Below are 14,051 nucleotides of genomic sequence, written 5' to 3'. Positions count from 1 at the left end.
TGTCTCTCCTACGCATATAAATTAAATAGAGAATGTATGATGGGAAATAATATCCGTAAGTTTTTAATTCTATTTAAATTAATATTATCTAATAATATCTAGGAGGGCAAAGTTATTAAATAATTGATGAGAATTATAACATATTCTTAATTTCTTTATTTGAAATAGAGATACTCACCTACACAAATTTAATGTTTACATGAAAGGAAAGGTCATAGAATATGTTCAATAATGTATATTGTGTAGTGGCATATGAGGAAAAACTTCCTTTAAATAGGATGTAAAAAAAAAAAAAAAACGTCTAATATTTTAAGAGTTTCAATTTCATCCTTCTACCTTAATTTTTATTCATCTCAATAGTCTCTACCGTTTGAATAAAAATATTACACATACCTGACATAACATTAACCTAACATTAATGTGTGAATTATTGTGTAATGGTGAGACATAGGTCAATCATTTTCTAAAGCCCATTAACCATATGACTTTTATTATTATTTAAATTTTTTTTCTTTGGTTTTCTGAAATTGATATGGTGTGATTTACACTGTGGATCTCTATAATCAGAGTTCGTTGTCTGGGCTGAACAATACTGTAACTAGCGTAAGACTTAAACTTAAGACTTCATAGTAGGTGATACAAACAAGACCTAAGCCCTTACCACTATGCCAATCACCAAGACTTAGCTATATGAATTATTGATATGGGAAAAAATTGAAGGATAGGGAAAATTGACACAACTAACCTACTTAAAAAGTATAAAAGCAAAGGTATAACTTAATTAACTTAACCAAAAATTATTTCGGGAAATAATTTATTTTCTTTTTCCTATTTGTTTCAAAATATATTAGTTGGTTTCTCAACTAAAAATATTTTACAATAACTTGATCTTAAGCATATAGCTTAGTGGTTAATACATTTGTCATTTGTCTCCTTTAGAACGTCATAAATTCGAATTTATAATTTGAAATATATTTTATATACATGATTGTGTTCCATATACTGTTATCACTAATGTTGTCCACACCAACATAAATTCTGACTTTTAATAAAATATTTTGGGATTTTAGAGGCAAACCCTAATTCAAAAGCAAGAGCTAAAAGGGAGACCTTTTTTCAAAACCCTGAAAAGGGTAGTCATTGGATTCTTTGATTACATAACCCTAATTAATTAGATATGTGTCCACAAGAGAGTTAGGTAGCTCATTAAAGACTGCCATTATGATAAGATTTGCCCCAAGTTTTAGGACACAATACCTAACTAATTTCCATAGCATAGCCCATAGGACCAATCCAAAACATGAAACATTGTTTGGTAAGAGGATGCCCCATATCCAAAATATATGGTTATTATATATATATATATATATATATATTAGATTGTAGAAAATAAAATGCGTTATCAATTTTAGATCTTGGAGAAATATTGAGGTTTGAATAACAACTTTACAAAGTGTTAGGAAGTATTTGTATTTTAAAATATCTAATATGTTCCTAAACTTTCAGCATTATGTCTAATATAATAGGTCTCTAAAACTTTAAAATGTATCTAATAAAGTCCATAATAAGCTTTTCATTTTGTGTCTACTGTCTAATAGTGTGGCACTCGAATAGATAAGAAAATGGGTACATGAATAAACCGACACTACATTCAAATGAAAGGGACCATGAGATCATGTAAGCATGGTTAAGGAAAGATTTTAAATAATTGATAGTAATTAACTATCCTACTAATGAGGTTTACCTTTCTTTTCGGTGACTCAATCATAAATACTCCAAAGTTAAAGCATGGTTGATTTTGGAGTAATATTGAGTTAGATGAAAGTTCAAGTATCTATTAGACACCACCTCAAAAGTTCAAGGACTAAACTTATAATTTAACCAATAATTAAATAAGTGTTCTCAATTACTTGTCAATTTTAAATCAAATATTTTGCAAAAAAAAAAAAAAAAATCAAATATGTCTTATTAATCTAGTATAAAAACTTGTGTTGCTTGTTGATAGGTAGCATTACAAAAAAAATCGATCACGAAGGTGACTCGATGACAATGATAGCATAATTGATTTTGAAAATTCTTTTTAAAACTCATCTATTCAATGACAATGATAGCATAATATAAAATCGTTGGTCATTGAATTCTTAAATCTATTTCTTCGTTTCTTAAATTTTTAAAATATCTATTTTAGTCTATGATAATTTCTTTATAAAAAAAATGGGTCCAAAAAAATAATTTTGATCCTTGCTATTACTTTGTTATCTAATTCCCTCTTATCCACTACTTATCTCAGAAAACCTAGATATATATGGCTTAAGATACATCTCATGTCGGCAAATTTATATTTATGCTCGATGCCATGATATCCATTATTTGTTAAGAGTAAAATAACAAATGGAATGATCAAAATAAATAATTTTTAAAACTAGACACTAAATTAAATATTTTGAAGTTCAAGAATAAAAATAAAATAAACTTAAAAAGTTAAAAAACTAAAATAAATATTCTAACATTCCTCTGATCTAGACTAAAACCAAGATAAAATAATTTATTGTATATAACAATTCAATGTTACTTGTTACATATGGTAGCACAAAAATTTTAAGATATACTACAACAAATTCAGATTTTAATGACAGATGCTATTCGTCGTTAATGAAAAATGATGTCATATATGATCTTTTGGTCGGAGATAGGTACCTTAACCATTTGAACTATGTTCGATTTGACAAAAAAATAAAATGAATTTTCGTATAGAAGGAATGATGAGTAAATATTATAGATCTAATTTAGCATTGAAGGAGAATTATTGTTGCTTCTTCATAGGTAGCATCACGAAAAACTAATCAAAGAGGTGATTTGATAGTAAAGATGGCATGAATTGTATTGGTGAGAATCCTTTATAAAAGTGTCATCTACCTCATCTACCACCCAACTCATAATTAAGTCACAAATCTACCTAGCAACAATTTAGGGATTTGCAATAAGCCTACATTATTTTTCTGCACTACAACAATTTTTAGATTTACATCTATGTTTTTGCATTTCTCTCTTAGTTATCAAATATTTAATGGTGAATAGGATAAGGTTCCTTCTTATTGTTAAGAAGACAAGAATTAGTAATACCAATTTTGTTATTAAAAATCTTGAAATAGACCAAAAAAGTATTAAAAACTTATATCCCATTTACTTATATGAATTGAAATGAGAACTGAAATAAATATTAATATTCATGGGTTTGATCTCAAAACTAATGGACAATGAGAGAAGTAGCCCATGTCTATTATAAACGTATGCAAAGTCTTTTTGGCTCATCGATCTTGGCCAGATCCCATTTTTAGACAGGATGCTCATTTGAGCAGTTGGGCTCTAATACTATATTAATATTCATGGGGTTCGATCTCAAAACCAATTGGCAATGAGATAAGTAGCTCATGTCTATTATGAACGTATGTAAAGTCTATTTTCTTTTCAATGTGAGATTCTTGACAATAAAGATATTATTTGTTTGATGTTATTTACCAGAAATTTTTTAGAATCAAAATTAGAAATCTATTGATATTATTTATCAAAACTATTTAGAACGGGAACATGAATCAAATATATTACAATTACAAAAAAAGCCCTTTTCTTGTTTTCTAACTCGATCATTACTTGTTAGATAGGTACAAATTTAAAGGTTATGACCCTTCAAGTAGGGCTGCCCTAGAACAGCTGGCGAATGAGTAGGCATTAACATGCCCTTCAATGTTGGGTTGAATGAGAGGTTTAAAAATTTGAATTTGGAGTAATGGTTAAAATAAATGTAATAATGATGCATTGAAGAGGATGAACCGCAACCAACCAAATTGTTGGGTAATTGGGTAAGGTGGCCAAATTGAAAGGCTGTGTTTTTGTATGGCACATTGGCACTGTGAATTGTGTCAGAGTTGCCTGCAAATATTTAATGACCCAATTCAATATATCACTACTTATTTTTGCTACCCACCATACCACCCAATTCTACATTACAAGTTATATATATTCATTGTATTATTATATAGTATGAGTTGTGCATCATGTGTATGGCAATAAATTTTACATGCCTATCACTTTATAACAGCTAAATGGTTTTGAATTGAATATATTAGGTGCAATGTGTATATGTTTTATAGTTGCCTGTTGGATAGACGTCTTTGCTTTCTGCTTTTAAAAAAATAAAAATTATAGGTATTTGATAATAATTATTTATTTTATTTTATTTTAAAAAATTAGAGAGTTGGATAAAAGAGAAAATGTACGTAAAGGTAGATATGGCGGGATGGGATTGGAGATGCCCTTCCTATCTCTGGCCCATCACGGTTTTAATCATTCAAGGAATTTTGGGGATGAGAATCGGGGACGGTGGGGGTGGGGGGTCGGTATGTATTCTCCATTTGAGTCAACAAATTGATAAGTTCCCCATCCCCTCCTCAGACTTTGACCTCTCACGGAATTTGACATGAAAATATAAGTTTAGAGGGTTAGGGACAAAACTTTTTGAAGAGAGTAAATAAGAAAAATAAGTAAGAGAGTAAATGTAGTATCGAGATCGTGACTCTTTTGGCTCAACGAGCTTTACTGAATTCCATTTTTGGATCGGTTGCTTGTTTGAACGTTTTGGGTTCTAATACTAAATCAATATTCATAGGGTTCATCTGCTAACCAATTGACAATGAAAGGAGTAGCCCATGTTTATTATAAACCGTTGTAAGGTTCCTTTTTATTTTCAATGTGGGATCATTGACACGCGCCCCTTTGATGACTAGGAGAAAATAAATACAAACAAGTTTTGAGATGTTGATTTTGGAGGGGCATATTAAGGATCCCACATTTATAAAAAAAGGACCTTACATAAGTTTATAATAGACGAATCACATGAATATTAATAATAACCACGTATGATTAGCTAACTAAAACAAGAATATTTATACCTAACTAAAAATATAAGTAAACCAATATGGATTGTGAAGATTGATTGGATGACATATAATCGATGTGACAACACGTCTAGTCTATAACAAAGTACACATCTGTGAACGTGAGCATTTCGTGGCCGGTCGTCATGTCGACCATCTGGTCTGTCCTAGGGAGGGGTTACTATCCTTGGGGTAGGCCTTGTTTAGGCTTGTAAAGTTGATGCATACCCACCGTTTGTTATTGAATTTTTTTACAAGACGATGTTGGTGAGTCATTGCATGTAATGCACCTTGTACGAAGTGGCTTTCATTAGTTGCTCGACCTTTGCCATGATGGTCACACTCCGTTCAGTGTTTATGGATCCTCACTTCTGTTTCACAGGTTTACATTCGGGGTCAACATTAAGTCTGTGTACCATGACTTTTGTGAGTGCGACCATGCAAATACATCTGCATTACTCAGGAACTTTCCCTCTGGTCAGGCCTTCAGCTTTGTCCCAATGCTGACTTTTTTTGTCTTCAGTCAGGAGGAAAACAAGCTCTTACTCTTTGCGAGGGAGTCTCTCTAGCTAGTCCTCATTACTCTTAGTTGGGAGCTCGTCTAAGGGTGGCCCCTCTATGGGTATGTGTCTTCTCGGTGCTGTCTGTCCAACGTGCTGACATCTTGTTCGCCGCTCATTCCTAATAGTGAAGGTTAAGGGAGAGTAGAGGTCAGTTAGCTGTTAACTCTTTTCCCGCAGACTGTCAATTGTTGATGTGGTTCTGTGTGAGGTCTACGTAAGTGCCATGCAGGTGCCACGTACGACTTCGTCTCCAAGCTCTTGTTTCCTGCACATAGTACGATGCCCATCGGGCTGTCCTCTATACGAGGTGTTCAAGTGCGCTCAGCCCCCCTATAGGCAGTGTAGTTGAGAGTTGCTCGGTGCGCTCGGTTGTTTATGTTCTTTTCTTGACCCGGCCTGTAGCGTGGCATCTCAGTTTTACTCAATACAATTATAATTTCAATAATGTGAAATGTCACATTAATGAAATACTTTTTTGTGATGTTTTATAACAGCCACGAAATCTTTATTTTTTCCGGATTGTTTTTTTAATTTTCATGAAATTCATTGTTGGTGAGGTTTATAGTAATCATCCTAATAACCTTTTGTGATGGGCGAATATATGTGTCGTAAAAAAGTCAACCCAAATTTGTATTAGCTTTTTCTTTTTAAATGTCACAAGCATGTGTGGATGGATGTATACACACATACATATACATATAATAAAAAATGATGAGTAATCCAATTGATTAAGACACTATAAATCTCTCCTATAAATCAAAGATTTGAATTTCTAATAAATCTCTCCTATAAATCTCGCATATAATTAAAAAATTTCTATTATATAATAAGCCGTTGTCGGTATAAAAAAGATTAATAGTTAATTGCGAATAGATCGAACAACTACTTTTCTGGATTTTAAATATAAAGAGAAAACAAAGACTCAATCCAAATGAAAACCATAGAAAAGTTTATTTTACGTTCATATACTTAATGTAAAGTATATTAGTGATATACCTCATATTAAGTATATTAATTATATTAGGAAAATATATCACTAATCAGTGTGTGGCTAATATAGTTCATATAATTAGATTAGTATATTAGTATATTTGATATACAAGTTATAGTTATAACTAATATACCTAATATATTTCATATTAATTATATCATTGACGTTGATATATATCAATAAGAAACCTACCATATTACTTAAACAAAAATCTTCACTTTGGACTAGATATATGAGTGATATACCTTACTCGAAGGATATCATTCATATATTTAATGTGGCTGATATACTTCATATATTAGTAACTGGCGCAAAATTGAAATAACAAAGAAAACAAAAATTTAATTACTTTTTTTTTTTCCATATTGGCAATACCAAAAAGTTGTTGCTACATTTATAAATATGAAAAATGTTTTTGTTACCCATTAAAATTATTGTAACATGTGGAACAAGGTATTAAGCTTCTAGTGAAATTAAAAGTTAAAAAATTAAGATTCTTTGGGATTTGTAAAAACATAATTGCAACATCCGAGTTATAAATTTTAGATGGAGGGCAAATTTTAAATATTATTAAAAAGATTAATTAATTTCATTTTAGACTGTAGAGATTATAGCATTGCAATTTTAAGAATCAAAACTTTCAACGGTTACTAGTATCCTAATTTTTCTTAGCAATTAACAAGGAAAGGCAAGTTATATGTATCCATTTGTAACGTTCTCTAAAATAGTCCAAGTTTTTGTTCCAAAAATTGCATTGTAATCAACAAGGAAAAATGAAATGAACTGTTTTAATATGGCTATGAAAGGTAAGTTATATCCATTTGTAACGTTCAAGAAAAAGCCTTCCCATGCAAAACATAAATAACTTGCTAAAAGTGGCCTATTTGCCCTTGGTTGGGAAAGAATTTCAAATTTGGCAAGTTGTAAGAATAAGTTAAAGCCAACATGGATTTAGTTTAGCGAAAATTGATATCTGTTCTCTAATTAATAGGTCATAATTTCGAACCTCAACACTCTAATATAATCCCATAAATGGAGGAAATAAACCTACCATAATTTTCAATATAATATTTCTTAATTTATAAAAAAAATAAATAAACGATACAAATCAATCCAACTCAAATATTCACTATAAATTAGAATCATTCTACTCTGTTTGCCTCTAAAAGAGATACAATTCTAGAACACAAATATCTGAAGAAAATCAATTGAATTGCTTCGTTTTTAAAATGGGTGGTCTCAAAAAGCTTTTGATTTTGGTGGCTTTGGTCGTGCTTGTTTGTTCCTCCACAACAACTGCAAGGTCAACATGGCCAGACAAATGGCGTGTGGACGTCGTCAATGGGTTGAGCAGCGGACAGACACTGTTCGTACATTGTAAGGGGAATGCACAACCTTGGTGTCAGAGTTCAATTCGGTTGGAATTTTGAAGACAACATTTGGGGAACCACACTATTCTAGTGTTACATGCGCAAACCAAACAATGCTAACGCTTCTTTTGAAGTATATTGGGACGACAAAAGTCAAGAACAATGGCTATATACAAGATGCGATGGGGAGCATTGCATTTGGACTGCTAAAGATGACGGAATTTACCTAAAAAATAACCCTGTAAACAAGGATGAGTTTGTTCGCAAATGGGGATGAAGAAGCTGACGAGGGTATTCACAAAATTGTGCACCATAGCATATGTCACATTTATTTTCTTTTCCCATTTTGGTGATTTGCTAGTAAGTGTGGTGGAGCTTAAATTAATAAATGAGAGAATTCTCTATGAACTCTAATTAAACAAGTTTATTTTCTACTTTTTCTCATAAAAACTCTCATCAATTTGTTAATCGCATATAGTACACAAATTTAGATTTCTAAAACCTATATTTCATCTATACATTTAGCTGCATAAATTATAATAGAAAATGAAAACCAAATGTGCCTTTGCGCCTACAATGCTCTCTTGCCCTCCTTTCTTATTAGTGTTTTATGATTTTTCTTCATTATCTTATGCTTCTTGTGTAATATTAGGCAGTCTATTTTTCATGGAAAATAAGGGATGAGAAGAATACTTTTTTAACAAAGCTAAGAAAATTCTTTTTTTTTTTTTTTTGGAAACGAAACCATTTCATGCATAAAGTATGTGAGAGCACTCCAATTAAGAATGGTTGATATATCATAATTATAAAAAAGAGGAGACTTTATAGACCAGGAAAATGCTAAAGTCTTAATATCTCCCCAAAGATGAAGATAAGATCTCGAAAAATCATAGAAAATACGATTATTGCGCTCCAACCATATAGGCTCCAAATGAGAGACCCCATGGCATTGCTCCACCATAAGCTAAGAAAATTCTTTTAAAATCCACCAAATAATCATATGCTAGCAAGGACTAGTTTTATACTAATATTTCGTTCCTAATTAACTTTGAGGAAAATATATGGTTGCTTGATTCAATTTTATAAAATTATGAACTGAATATCGATTTATATTATTGAAACATTTCATTTGTGAAAGACAATACAATAAGACATACAATAATTTAGAGTATGTTTAGTAACCTTCTTTTTAATAAAGAAAAATAGAATTGCATCAACACTCATAAATTCAAGAATGATGAAACAATATTTTTATTTATGTTTTGAAACAAATTGGAAACGAGAACAAGAAACAAAATTTCTTACAATTCTAAAACATGAGAAACAAAAAACATAAATAGTTGCAAAATGCTTAGGTTTCTGAATAAAATTAGAAACGAGAAAACAATAACGTTACGGAATCAGCCTTTAAAAATCATTAGAAAAGTGGAGCGATAAAATTGTGGTCATTTCATTGTGCGTCCACTACAAGAAAGTTAGTAAACAAAAAATAGTGATAGCAAATGGTGAGAGTGAGTGTCGTAGAAGTGCTTCTAGATCTGGAATAATAAGGAAGAATTTGGAAACTAAACTTTCTTGCTTTCCTGTAAAAATAAAAAAAGAATTATGGACATGAAACCCTGATTACATTGCTGCAGGCCAAAATTAGATTTTGAAGAGCAAGTCAGAGAAGACAAAGCGTTGAGATAATATACTTTCATCTTAATTTCGATCGATCTATTTAGAGAAGGGGGTTTTCTTGATCACTTGAGGAGAATTTTAGGCAAAATTAGCATGCATCATTATGAAGATTTAGCCCGCAAAAGAGATTATCTACTCCATTTTTGGGTTGGGGAAGATAATATTTATCTTACTTGTCTTATGTCCATAGCCATAGAAAAAAATAATAAAAGAAGTAGGACGAAGCCAAAATGCTCTTGGATGGGGCAGTTTCCTAGAGAGATAATATATGTGTATATATATATATTCTACTTTCATGTCGAATGTAGTCTCATTTTGAGATCATGAGAACTTTGTAAATGACTATTTTTAAGGTGACAATAACCTTTGAAAAAATATATTAAATGAACTTTCTATAAATATTTTTTTCCAAAGGTGAATTCAATCTTAAAAATGTGTAGTAATAAGTCCAGTCCAAAAAACTTTTTCAACGTTCAATTAACCTTGAAAATTTTTCAAAGGTTCAATTAACCTAAATAACTAATATTTTCCGTACGTTGCAAATCTTTAATAAATTTCAAATTAGTTATCGATAATTAAATATTGTCAAAAACCTTTTTCAAACGTTTTTATTATTTTTCAAAGGACATTATTATACTATTTTCAACAATTTTTAAACTTTGGAAAATAATTATGATAAGCATTTTTAAATGCTTCGAGTAGAACTTAATAGCATTTGAAATGAATATTAAGTTATTTTATTTTATTTTAAAAAAATTAAATTACTTTTCGTAGTTGAAATTTATTTTTAGCTATAAAATGTTGTCTCAAAATAGTGCACTATGTCATTTATATGCAATATTAAATTTGCAAGTAGTTAATGAAAAAAACAAATAGTGGCTAATGAAAAAACATTCGACAATCAATAACAAGTCGAGTCTTTCTAAATTAATTCAATTAATACAATCAATAAATGACAAAATCACTTTCATTTTTATGCATCATATTTTTAAAAAACCCATAAAATCACTTAAAATTGAGCCTGTATTTCAAGACTAAGGATACAATCAATAAATAACTTCCTAAATGTGGCCTATATTTGCACTTGGTTGCAAAACCATTTCAAATTTGGCAAGTTGGTAACAACATATTGCATACAATTCAATATAATCCCATAAATGAGGAAAGAAATCTACCATAATTGTCCATATTTCTTAGTTTATAAGAAAACAAATAAACGATAGAAATAACTCGAACCATTCCAATTTAATATTCAAGGTCAGATACCGTTAAATTATAAATAATCCTTCTCAACTATTTGCTTCCAAAAGAGATACAATCCTAGAACAAGAAAATTAAATCAATGGAATTGTTTCATTTCCAAATGGATGGTCCCAAAAAGCTTTTGATTTTGGTGGCTATGGTCCTTGTTTGTTCCTCCACAACAACTGCACATTCAACATGGCCCAACAAATGGCGTGTGGACATCGTCAATGGGTTGAGCAGCGGACAGACACTGTTCATACATTGTAAGTCCAAAGACGATGATTTGGGAATACACAACCTTGCAGTCGGAGCTAAGTTTGGTTGGAACTTCAGAGACAATCTTTGGGGAACAACATTGTTCTGGTGTTACATGCGCAAACCGGACAATGCTAATGCTTCTTTTGAAGTATATTGGGATGACAAGAGTAAAGAACAATGGCTATATAATTTTTGCAATTGGGAGGATTGCATTTGGACCGCCAAAGATGATGGAATTTATATAAAAAATATCCTGGGGAATAAGGACGAGCTAGCTCACAAATGGGGATGAAAAAGCTGAAGTAGGTATTTACAAATATATATGTACCACATGTCACCTTTGTTTTTGGAATATATGAACTCTTTCTTTTTATCAATATTTACGAAGTTCCATTCTAATTGAATTTTATGTCAGGTCTTTTGATCTTTTCTTTCTGCTCACCAATTTGGGTCGGATCTTTGAGATTCTATGTCAAAACCAAATTGACAAGAAAATGACTAGTAAATGTATCTTATAGATTTTATTGGGTCTCTTGATCTTTTCGATGTGAGATCTTTTAAGACTCCTAAAATTCTTTCTTCTATATGACCCAATACAAGTACATGAATTGGGAACTTTCGAACTTATACAAACTCAAACTTCACCCATTGAAAACCAGCCTTATCAACCCCAAAATGATATAAATTAGCTCCAATTTTTTTTCTCTCTCTCCAACCTTTGTTATTAGCCTTTTCTGATTTTATTTTTCTTATACTATGTTTCTTATATAATATATTAGGCCCATGGTGCAAAAATAAGAGTTAGGAGAAGAACAAAGAAGTGGCGAACCTTAGAAAATGTAGTTGTCAGTGGGAAGAATATATATTATCAGTTGTGCTTGTTTTTTAATTTGAAATTGTTTGTGTTTAAGTTTTGTTAGCTTGATTGGAACTTAGTGATGTGAGAACTTGTGAGTGGAAAGACTATATATTATGCAATATTAGTCCTATCATAATAGATATTGGTGGGTAAATTCAATAATCACCCACACATGAATGTCTCATTACTGAGATACTTGCCATTATGTTGATATGATTTTGATATTCATTTGAAAGTTACTCATGGATTTGTACTTAAAAAACAAAGTTACATAGGTATAAGATCGATACATACAAGTATGTTGTTTAAATCGTTTTGGTCCAGACGACGAGCCTTTAGTTACAATTCAAGTGCTGAAAAACACTACAATATTAGTTATCAAAGACATGAAGTTCACTTAAAACATTATTGAAAATGTTGATGAAGTTCATAGATTGACCATAGAAATTAGTTTATTAGTTTAAGTTGTCTTAAAATTTTTCTTTTTCAAGTGCAACAATGGGTGGGGGATTAATTTATCATTAATAAGTTTTTTAGTACAACGTGTAGGAGCGGAAAATAGAACTCACAACATCTCGGTTGGAGATATATGCCAATTACCGCTAAGTTACGCTCGTTTTGTCAATCATTAATAAGTTAAATGTATATATGATCTCCATATTATATTATTAATTTACTAGTAATTAGGAAACAAATTCAATCTTAATCCATCTAATTTATCAATAAAGTAATAGAAGATAACCTAAAAAAAATTAAATAAATGAAGTAATAGAATAGAATAAGTCCATGCAAATCAGTTGAAGAGTGTTTAAAAAACAATTTTACTTATTGGAAGTAACCATTATTAGTAATTTTAGTTCGTAATAATTTTAGTTCCTGTACTCTCGAATGAGTAACAATTTAATTTAATTATTGAACCTTAGTATGCAACAATTTAGTTTTTATAGTCTAAAATTTGTAACAATTTAATCCTTACCATGAACAGATCTCATCAAAATTAAGTGTCAATTTTTATTATGTAACAATTCAGGTTTTATAATTTATAAATGCATTTGGTCTCTCATCATTACTTTTATCGATCTACATATATAATAATTAAATCTCATCAAATATTAATAACGTTTGATACGATATGTACTAAATCATTATAAATTTTAAACTAAAGTTCGGAGATTAAATTGTTTCAAATTTAAAAATACAAAGACCAAATCATCAAGTCTAAATATTAAATAGTTGCTTCAATAAAAGTGCTTACACTGAACCTTCTATTTTATTTTTATTTTAGTTTGCAAACACTAAATGGAAAGAACATTGGCTTGTAAGGAAGGAAAGTACATTATTTACTTTCCTTTCTTATAAGTGAAACTGCTTCTAACAACTGTCTACATGTCAATTAAATTTTTATCCTTTTATAGAAGAAAAATTAAAGCATATATGTTGCAAGCAATAAGAATTCACAAAAAAAAGTGCAATGTATCACAAAACAAGATCTGTCACAGTTGTTATCTTCCTCGTCTCGGAGGTTTTTGCCGTCCTTCAACTAGGCACAGCTGCTTCGCTTTCTTCAGCCTTGCTCCCGAAGTGGCACATTCATGTGGTTAATGGTTTGAGTAAAGTGACTTTGTTCGTGCACTGCAAGTCAAAGGATGATGATCTAGGTGTTCATAATCTCGTTACTCGTGGAGATGAGTTTCAGTGGACGTTTCAGGTCAACTTTTGGGCAACGACACTCTATTGGTGCTATTTGAAGAAGCCGAATGCCGATGTGTCGTTTGAATCATTCTGGGTAGAGCAAACTCATATGTGGCTTCAATACCGGTGCACTGATAAAAATTGTATTTGGACTGCCAAAGATGATGGAATCTACTTGAGAAACAATCCCGATGGTGTCGATGAGCGTATTCATGAGTGGATCAATGAAACTTAGTTGATTATGCAGAAGTTCTCTCAGAATTTGTATGACTGCTTGATGAGTAGGCATGCCCTTCGTTTGTTCTTCAAGTTATTACTTCCGTTTTTTAGAACTCTCCACCCTTAAGAAATGTCATGAGCTCTAAGTTCTAATCTCTCCATTCTTACTGGGTGCCTTTTTTGGGAAAGCAAAAACTGCTACATTTCTTTCAAATAATCCCTACTTTAATTGATGATTTA

The 14,051-nt window shown here is 30.9% G+C and overlaps 1 pseudogene; it reads left to right on the top strand.

Moving 5' to 3' along the window:
- The first annotated feature begins 13,371 nt into the window (after positions 1 to 13,371).
- On the top strand, positions 13,372 to 13,827 carry LOC111013506 (S-protein homolog 1 pseudogene; annotated as a pseudogene).
- The last annotated feature ends 224 nt before the right edge of the window (positions 13,828 to 14,051 follow it).

This window comes from Momordica charantia (assembly GCF_013281855.1).
Source record: "Momordica charantia cultivar OHB3-1 chromosome 9 unlocalized genomic scaffold, Mcharantia_2.0 BLBB01000009.1, whole genome shotgun sequence".
Taxonomy (NCBI): domain Eukaryota; kingdom Viridiplantae; phylum Streptophyta; class Magnoliopsida; order Cucurbitales; family Cucurbitaceae; genus Momordica; species Momordica charantia.
This window is presented reverse-complemented; position numbering and strand designations above follow the sequence as displayed.